This window comes from Charadrius vociferus, unplaced genomic scaffold (genome assembly GCF_000708025.1).
Source record: "Charadrius vociferus isolate BGI_N301 unplaced genomic scaffold, ASM70802v2 scaffold633, whole genome shotgun sequence".
Lineage (NCBI taxonomy): Eukaryota > Metazoa > Chordata > Aves > Charadriiformes > Charadriidae > Charadrius > Charadrius vociferus.
The window spans coordinates 20,343-29,394 of record NW_009647428.1 but is presented as its reverse complement, the minus strand read 5'-3'; positions in this window follow the sequence as shown (position 1 = coordinate 29,394).

Genomic DNA, 9,052 nt, shown 5'->3' with positions numbered 1-9,052 from the left:
TGGAGCTGCTCCTCGTCCTGCCCCGGGACAGGCGCCCGCCAGGCTGCCGGGAGGAGCAGGGCAGACAGACACGTGCGCGCTGGTGCGTCCGCTCAGCCCAGAGCTTTCATTTTTCATTTCATTTTTTGTAGGTCTTTCAGACTTCGGGGGTTTCCTTAATGCAGTTCTAGTACTCTATTTTCAACATTACTGGCATGTAATTACAACCTGTGCTTTGCCTCTGGGAACGTTAGCACAGGCGTGTGCGTGTTGGCGGCAGAAGTGCCCCTCAAAGGGCAAAATGATCTGATTCTCTGATCCGCTAGGCTTTGGGTCAAGAGAGACAGGAACAAAAGGTGACCCACAAGAATGAGGGTTTTATCTTCTAGCAGAGAGCAAGCAGAGCCGGGCAGAAACACAGCCGTGACACCTGGTACTCGCAACAGGTACTCTGATCTAATCATGACACTTTTCAAAACAAAAATGTTTTTACTGCCTCTGGATATTATGAAACCTTCTCAAATGTACCAGATAATTAATTGTTGTAAAACATATGCCGTTAATATGATTAAAGGATGGCATTGCAAAAGGTTGCGCAACTGCGGGGCCCCTGAGGACACCGATGGACTGTGTTGACCCGGGGCTGTCCCTGACCCCAGTTCCCCCCACCAGGCCTGGTCCTGACCCGTACCTGCGGGCTGGCGCTCCGGCCGGCCTTGGCCTGTCCCCGTCCCCACGGAGGTGCCCAACGCCCGGGGCTGGTGCTGCCCCAGTGCCCCTCGGCTGTCCTGCTCCTGACTGGGGCGGTGGGGTGGGCACTGGTCACCAGGCCCTGCCCGGTCAGTCCCCGCCGGGGCAGCTGCTCATGTGGTGTAAAATACACGTTTGGAGAAAGGCCCTAGGTCAGGCACCTTTCCACACAGCATTTCCAGGAAACAAAATTCCGTATTTCTAGAATAAGCAGCAGAAAGATTAGAGGATTTGGGTTTAGCACTGACTACAGTGGTATTTTACGCTTGCAAGAACTCATTCTTGCCAAATTTGACCTTGAAAGGAAGTTTCTTTTTGGTGGCGTCATTGCGGAAAGTCAGCAGCTGCCTCTGATGCACCCTGCGCAGTTGCCTGTCCCCACAGCGCCCTGGGGACACAGGGGAGCTGACAGCAGCCTCTTCAGCTCACCAGTGACCTGTTCTCCTCTGTGCTGTCAGTTCACGAGGCCACATGTATATATATGGGACTACCTTGTGATGGACGCGTGGAGGTCGGTCTTAATATGGTTTGTATTGCTCTGGTTTGCATCCATGTTGATCATAGAATCAATCATAGAATGGTTTAGGTTGGAAGGGACCTTGGAGATCATCTAGTTCCAACCCTTTTCCAACTCATCTGATAGCTACAACCAAACCAGCACAAACTGCTCCACCAAATGCATGCCAGCAGCATTCACTATTAGCCTCACCCGGTGGGAGCTGGTGTCTTCTCCAGGTCTTCCAGTGCAGTTTCTCTAGTCCAGCCAGTTCTGTCTGCAGATGAGGTAATCAGGAGCCAGGATAACTTTTACTGAGGTCGACTTGAAATCAGCTACCACTTTGGGAGAGCATTGAAGCACAGTGATTTAGGTGTAGCACTGCATTTCTGAATGTCATATGGTGTGGGAAAAGCAAGGCCCCATGTTTGCCTTATCTTGTTTGCCTCTCCTTGAAGAAACCGCTCTCGTTAGAGCTTTTAGGTCGTATTGTCGAAGTACATCCATCCTAGGTGGGGAAGTGCCACAGCTCCGTTTTAGATGTGCTGCAGCGAAGCAGAGGGAGTTGCCTGCCTTCAGTGCAACGGGATTCACGTGTGATCCTCAGGCACCATCGTTTTCACCCTCACACCCTTTCACTTTCAGGCAAATTGAGCCCTGCTGCTGCCTTTGCTTCCGAGCACTGTTTCTCAGGAGGGATGATAAACTCCCCCTGCCATGCACCTGAACCCAGTCCAAACTGTTCACCTCCTCCCCTGAACAGCCTGTCTCGTGTCAGTGACTCACTCATGAGAGGAGAGGACCTCAGCTCAGAGATTCAGGTTCTGATGCTCATATGTGGCCAGGAGACAAGGAGGTAGCACCTCCTTTCCATCCCATTCCTGGTGCTGTGAGACATCCGTGGTCATGTTCTGCTCGGCTTGTGGAGCTGCAGTCCCTCCCTGGACAAGGTCCCCTCTTCCTCCACAGCTCGCAGCTTTCAAAGCTCTTCAAGATGGAAGGAGGCATCTTTTTGCAGCCCAGAACTGGGCTTCAAGGCCGCAGGGAGCAGTGGCTGCTCAAGGCATCTCTTGCAAGGGCAGTGCAGCGAGTCCAGGCTGCAGCACAGTGGCATCCTGCACACTGGAGTCCAGCCAGTGGATTCCCCTGCAGGCCTTTCGGGGAGCAGCCAAACGGCTGCACAACCCCAGTGAGAAGAAACGGGCATGCCAGAGTCCGGCATGGGCATGCCTGACAGGGAAATCTGTGCGGGTTGCAGAGAGGGAGACTTTGCAGCATCTCCAACTGCTTGGGAACACTCCAGGTCCCCTTGAGTCCTCCAGGTTGCAGGAGTCCGGTGGAGACCGTCGTTCTTCGGCCACAACCTTTATGCGCTTATAAGAGATGAGGGAAGAAAGAGGGAACTTTTCCATACGTGTAAACTGGCAATTTACAGTCCAAACGCCAGTAGGTGGCACCCAAGAGTGCGCAGCATGGTTAGCAGCCTTTGTGCGAGACTGGCTCCTCACCCACCAGAGACATCCTCAGCCTCCGCTCTGCTCTCCCTGGAGGACCAGGGAAGCCCGGAGGGCTCTGCTGCTCGAGTGGACAGCTGTCAGAAAGGACCAGCAGGAGAAATGATGATTTTCCTTTGGTTCTTTTCAGAATCTGTTTGATGCTGTAGGAAACAACATGAAGGAATCCAGAATTAGCCTCAACAGTGTCACTCATCAATAAGGTGCCTGTGTCAGGACGCCGGTCTCTGTTGCTTGTAACTTTGCTAGACATCAGCCCTGTGAAGTGAAATGCCTCCGAGAGCTGCTGCTTCACCTGGCACTCCTTTGAGAATGTACAGCTGGAAGGAGCTGCCCCGGCCAGGAGCATCACTGAAGAAAGTCATGGGAGTCCTGTTGAAGTCATGGGAGTCATGTTGAAAAGATTGTGTGATGTTTTGTCTGGTCTGGAACACAGTGGGAATGTGACTGAAGAATGCAGGCATGCAAGCAGGTTGATGAAATGTGCGCAGGCAGCCATCTCATTTTTAAGAGCTTAATTTCGCAGTCTTGTTGAATGCTGATTTTACCTCAACTCATTGAAGAGATGGGTTGTGCTTGTTTCTGGGTACCTGTGCTGAGGGAAGTTGTGTCTGACCTCAGTACAGGCTCCTTCCTGACAATCGTGCTGTTTTCCTCCAGCAGCTGCAACTGGTGGTATGTTTTGTGGTGGGTGTCTGGGCCTGCGAACTCCATTTTTGTCTGTCCTTACCCAGTAAAATGGTAAAAACCATAAACTTTGAGGTGATGCACCACTCCTTCTCCTGGAAGTTCAAAGGTGGACCTGCCGCGCTGTGCCAGGCAGGAGCAGGCAGCGCCGCCTGCACTGGCCTCACACAGAACCTGACGGGCTGCAGCTGCGGGAGGGCTGAGACGGTTCTGGAAAGGCTGTGCGAGGAGGCAGGGGAGGCGGGGAAGAGGAGGGAAACCAGAGAGAAGAGGAACAAGTCTGGACAGGCAAGAGGTGGCAGACGTCTGCCATTGCGGTTGCCATTTTCCCATCTTTCCACCCATTTCAGCATCAGGAAGCTGCTTTGCCAAGGTCACAGAAATGGCACTTTTAAAAGACTTTGCACAGAAATGGCATGAAAATCACAGGTTCTGAACCCTGACAGGCCTCAGGGTATTCGGTGGCCTGCCCCAGCGGGGTCCCACCGATGAGACCTTCATTGCAGCGTGGACACTATGGACAGGTCCCAGTGCCACCGGATCTGGGCGCAGACCAGAGGGACGTTTCTCACCACACTGCATTTGGACCCGTGCAACCTCCTGAGCTGCAGCCCATCATCACCCTCCGCCGATGCAGCAGGGACAGGAGCACTCCAGAAGTTAATTAAATTCCCACCCCCGACCCGATCTGCTCCTCCTCTTCCCAACGCTCCACTTTGCTGCTTCAAACCCAGCAGCGGGAGAGGGGAGGGAGAGTAATTATTTAGCTCCTTGGAGCTAGCTCTACAGTGCTTCATAGCTTGTTAATTACAGTTTCAGCTGTGCTAGTCAGTGGAGGACCAGAAGAGCATGTGGGGAGTGGGGGCACGGGCCGAGGGAGAGGAGGGACTCGGTGAAGTTGGGAAGAAGCCACCAGGGCTGACAGCAGGGAGAGGCCAGCGGGCAATGGGGCAGAGGACCAGGGGCGCTGGCAGCTGGCAACCAGGCGAGAGCAGCAGGGAAATGGGAAGCAGTGGGGAGGCAGAGGGAGACGGAGAAGAGAGGGGAGAGGACGAGCAGCACAGCAGTAGCAGCGTGGTTTGTCTGTGGAGGATGACGGGGACACGGGTGAGGCACCAAGAGATGCTGTGCACTGGCACCACCAAAGCATGTCCTTCGTGCCCACCTACCTTCTCTGGCAGAGCTGACAAGTGCCCAGGCTCCGAATCCGGGCAATGCCAGTGACTGTCCTGCAGTGCAGTTGGGTGGGGATTGATTTCTGGAGAGCAGAATGAATTTCACAACATATTGACCAGTGTCAGAGAAAGCATTTCCTTTCCTCAATCATCCTAAATTTTCTCCCGAAATTAACAAAATAATCGCAACAGTGTTCTACCTCTCTCCAAATTCCAGCAAGTAAACAAAAAGCATTTTCAGGGGAAAAAAAAAAAAAAACAACAACATCCTTCATCCAATGAAGAGCTGAAGTCCTCTGAGGGACGCATGAGGAACCCCACCCTGGTCAGTACATGCAGCACCGCAGACCCCTGCCAAACACCAGAGCTCAGACAGGAACCATGGCTAAGCGAGACTGCGGTTCTCCCTCTTGGCTGTGGGGTCAGTGTCCAGGTGCCCCGGCATGCTGAGGGGTGAGCCGTGCTGGCTGCGCTGCCAGTCCCCTCGGAGCAGGCAGAGGAGGCTGAGCGGCCGTGACCGCTCCGGCCTTGGGAAGGTAGGTCCTGCTCCCTCACCCGGCTCTCCCTCTTGCTCTGCTGTCTTGGTGGAGGCGACGTGGACCAAGCGAGTGAGGAGATAGGTGTCCATGTGCTCGCCTCGCCCCCGGGGCAGCCACCCGCTAGAGAACAGCATTTCTGCTGCTACCCCCTGCTCTGCGGGTCCTGGGCTTAAGAGAAGAGGTTGCCCTTCTGGACATCCACAATTTCCAAAAATACGTTGTTTTTAAAACAGTGTGGTAGGGGGAAGAATGCGCAGGTCCTCTGTGGAAAACCATTTTGGGCTTATCTACAGCTTCTGAAATGAACACGTGCGAATTTCCTCTTTTGACAGAAGTGAAAGGACAATTCAGAGCCAGAAAAGACTCCGTGCTCATAGACTTGATGCTGCACTGCCAATAGTTTGTAACTCGGACTTCATGATTTCCATTTTCTTTTGGCAGCTCCCAGTCTCTGTTTCTCTCCTTTTTCTGGAAAATTTCCCTTAAGGAACCACCAGTGATGGCCCAGGAGACACTGTGTGAATGCTTTGCATTATGTAATGCTTTGACATTTGGCATTCCCATGGCCTTATCCCCCATCAATGCAGAATAAGTTGTCAGAGCATGAAATTGGTATTTTTACATATTCTTAATGTACAGATGTCAGTCTGAAAGCCACGCAGAAGCATTATGATTAAACTCTCTGTTTCATTCTCTGCCTGTGCACAGATCTGTTTGGAAGATTTCTTTCCTTTTGGGGGGTTATAGGGAAAAGACACAACCTTAAAAACTAATAATTCTACTTAATAGCTCTACCAAAAGGTGAAAACTAAGTTTAAGACATTGTGCACTGAATGCAATATAGACTCATAAATCGAGAGCAATAGTGTTCAATTTCTAGCACCTGTGTTCCTGGCATGGCAGCAGAAAGTGAACAACAAGTACCAGATGCATAGAGGGAATATAATCAGTGACCCAGTTTCTTGTGCCAAATATATCAACATGTTCCAAATCAAATCTGCTCAGAGTTTACAAGTTTGTTATTCTGCGTTAATTACCATGTAAGAATGGCAGACCCTTATGGGAGGATTAATATGCCTAAACATAATGTACATGCAGAAAGAAGAGGAAGGGCATGACTAAGGATCCACCCAGGACTCCAAATTGCTCGATTTGATTTGTCTGATCACAAATGCATAAAGAAGAGGAGCTCTTGAAAGTGACCTGCTTGGAGGGAAATCAGCTTCTTCACCCCCTGCTCTCGGCCCCTGTCTCCAGGACCTGTGCTGTAACAGAAGCCAAGACTGGTGAAAAATCATACCGTCTCCATCACTGGGAGCTTCCAACACCAGGCTGGGTAAAGCCCTGAGCATCCTGCTTTGGTCTCGTAGCTTACCCCGCTGTGAGCAGAGGGTTGGACCAGAGACTTCCTGAGGTGCCTTCCAGCCTGAATTGTGCCGTGACCCTGTTCTCCTGTAGGCAGAAGGCTACAGCAAGAGGATGTTCAGCTCTTGCACGACAGGCCTTCCTGCTGGAGTTCTTCTTAGTGTTTGCCCAAAGAGCTCTTAAAGTTGTGCAGAGCTGCACTGTGGAGCTGCTGCTCACCATGCTTCCATGCCTGTCAAGGATCCATGAGTGTCTGCAGGGTTGTAGGAGGAGCCCACCTGCACAGCCAGGCTTCCAGTCGACAGTGAAATTAGGAGAGAGGCCAAAGGCCTGAATTCTCTCCACATATGCCACAAGCCAGCCCATGGACTATTTTTAGCTGTATTACCCTAAAAAATGAGTTACGCAACTATTTCATCAGTGATTGCTTGGTCCTCTTCCCTGTCCTGCTCTCCACCCTCCCAGAAGCTTGTGCTGTACAGGCCACTAGCTCCAGTCAAACACACTAGAGCGGTAAGGAACTCAAGAAGAACTGACCTCATAGGTTTTTCATGAAAACCAACATCTATGTGGAGAAGAGAGAGGCTGACTAGTGTGCTCACTCATCACAGTGTCCTCACTCAACACAGCCCATCTGTGGGTCACAGGGTCTGTGTGGCCTCCTGGCTTGGACGTGGTCTAGGAGCAGCCAGACCACAAGCTGCCTGTTGATCAGTGAGGATGGGTTGGGAGTGCTGTTGGAGGGTGCTGGGGAAACAGGAGCTGTGCAATGGTAAATGCTGGCAACATGGGAGTGGAGAGGAAGAGGAAGTTCCACAGAAAGACAGAGGAGATATGATGAAGGAAATTGGGTTTATTGGGGTGAATGAGGCACATACAGATACAGGGAAAAAAGTTGCAGACGTCATTAGTTCTATTAGTTAATGGAGAATTGCTAGTTGATGACACTCTTACTAAAAATTCACTAGCATGAATAAATATCATGGCACTTGGGCTTGGTTTTCTGCACAAAACTTAGTCCTGGAGACAGTTCAGGAGCAAATGGATGGACGACTCAATGGATAAGGAATTGGCTGGATGATGCACTCAAAGAGTTGCTGTCAACGGCTTGACATCCAAGTAGTGACCACTGATGAGTGGCATTCTTCAAGGGTCAGTACTGGGACTGGTGTGGTTTAACATCTTTGTTGGCGACATGGACAGTGGGATCGAGTGCACCCTCAGCAAGTTTGCTGATGACACCAAGCTGTGTGGAGTGGTCAACGTGCTGGAGGGGAGGGATGCCATCCAGAGGGACCTGGACAGGCTGGAGAGGTAGGCCTGTACAAACCTCATGAAGTTCAACAAGGCCAAGTACAAGGTCCTGCACCTGGGTTGGGGCAATCCCATGCACAAATAGAGACTGGGCGGAGAATGGATTGAGAGCAGCCCTGAGGAGAAGGACTTGGGGGTGTTGGTGGATGAGAAGCTCAACATCAGCCGGCAATGTGCACTCACAGCCCAGAAGGCCAAGCAGACCCTGGGCTGCATCAAAAGCAGCGTGGCCAGCAGGTTTGAGGGAGGTGATTCTCCACCCACATCCCGGGCTGCATCAAAAGAAGTGTGGCCAGCAGGGTGAGGGAGGGGATTCTGCCCCTCTACTCTACTCTGGTGAAACCCCACCTGGAGTGCTGCCTCCAACTCTGGGGACCCCAACACAAGTGTCCCAAGTGCCGGGTCCCCCTGCATCTCCCATGCATCCCGAGGAAACAACTGCCTTGTGACTTTTTAATTATTTTTCTTTTTTTTTTTCCCAGAAAAACAGTTGCAACACATTGCCTGAATCGCTTGTATCCATTCATTTGTTTTTCCAGTGAAATTGCACTCAGTTTTACATTGCTTTACTTGTTCAGAAGTTGAATGGGGGTGATTTCTGGGCGTCGCACCGTGGGTACAGACCCCACCTCTCCTCCTGTTAAAGGTATTTAGGAGTTAAGGCTTGGTAAGGGACAGCGCTGCCCTGGCCACGTCTGGAGCTACAATGAGGAATGCAAATAGTCATTAAAAGGGATGTTTCAGTAGAGATCTTCAGATAAATTTCTGTGATTTACATACTGTTATTAAATTTTTTGGTGTTCTAGTTCAGTTAAAAATATGGTATTTAAATATATAGTATATAAAAACAATCACAGAAAGCCTATTCCAAGAATTTATCCATACCATAATAATATACCAGTTCTCTTAGATATTCCTAGTGTTAATATTTTTTTTAAAAATAAACAAGGAGCTGAGAAGATTTTGTGGTGATAAGAAAGGTAAATGTCCAATGTTCTCATACACGTTTGCGAAAGTGTCAGATTTACCTGGGTTGAAGCCAGCTATTTTTGATATATTGATATATTTGATGCTGGGAGGGCTGGAGCCCCTCTGCTGGGAGGGCAGGCTGGGAGAGTTGGGGGGGTTCAGCCTGGAGAAGAGAAGGCTCCAGGGAGACCTTAGAGCCCCTTCCAGTCCCTAGAGGGGCTACAGAAAAGCTGGAAAGGGACTCAGCGGGTGTACTGGTAGGGT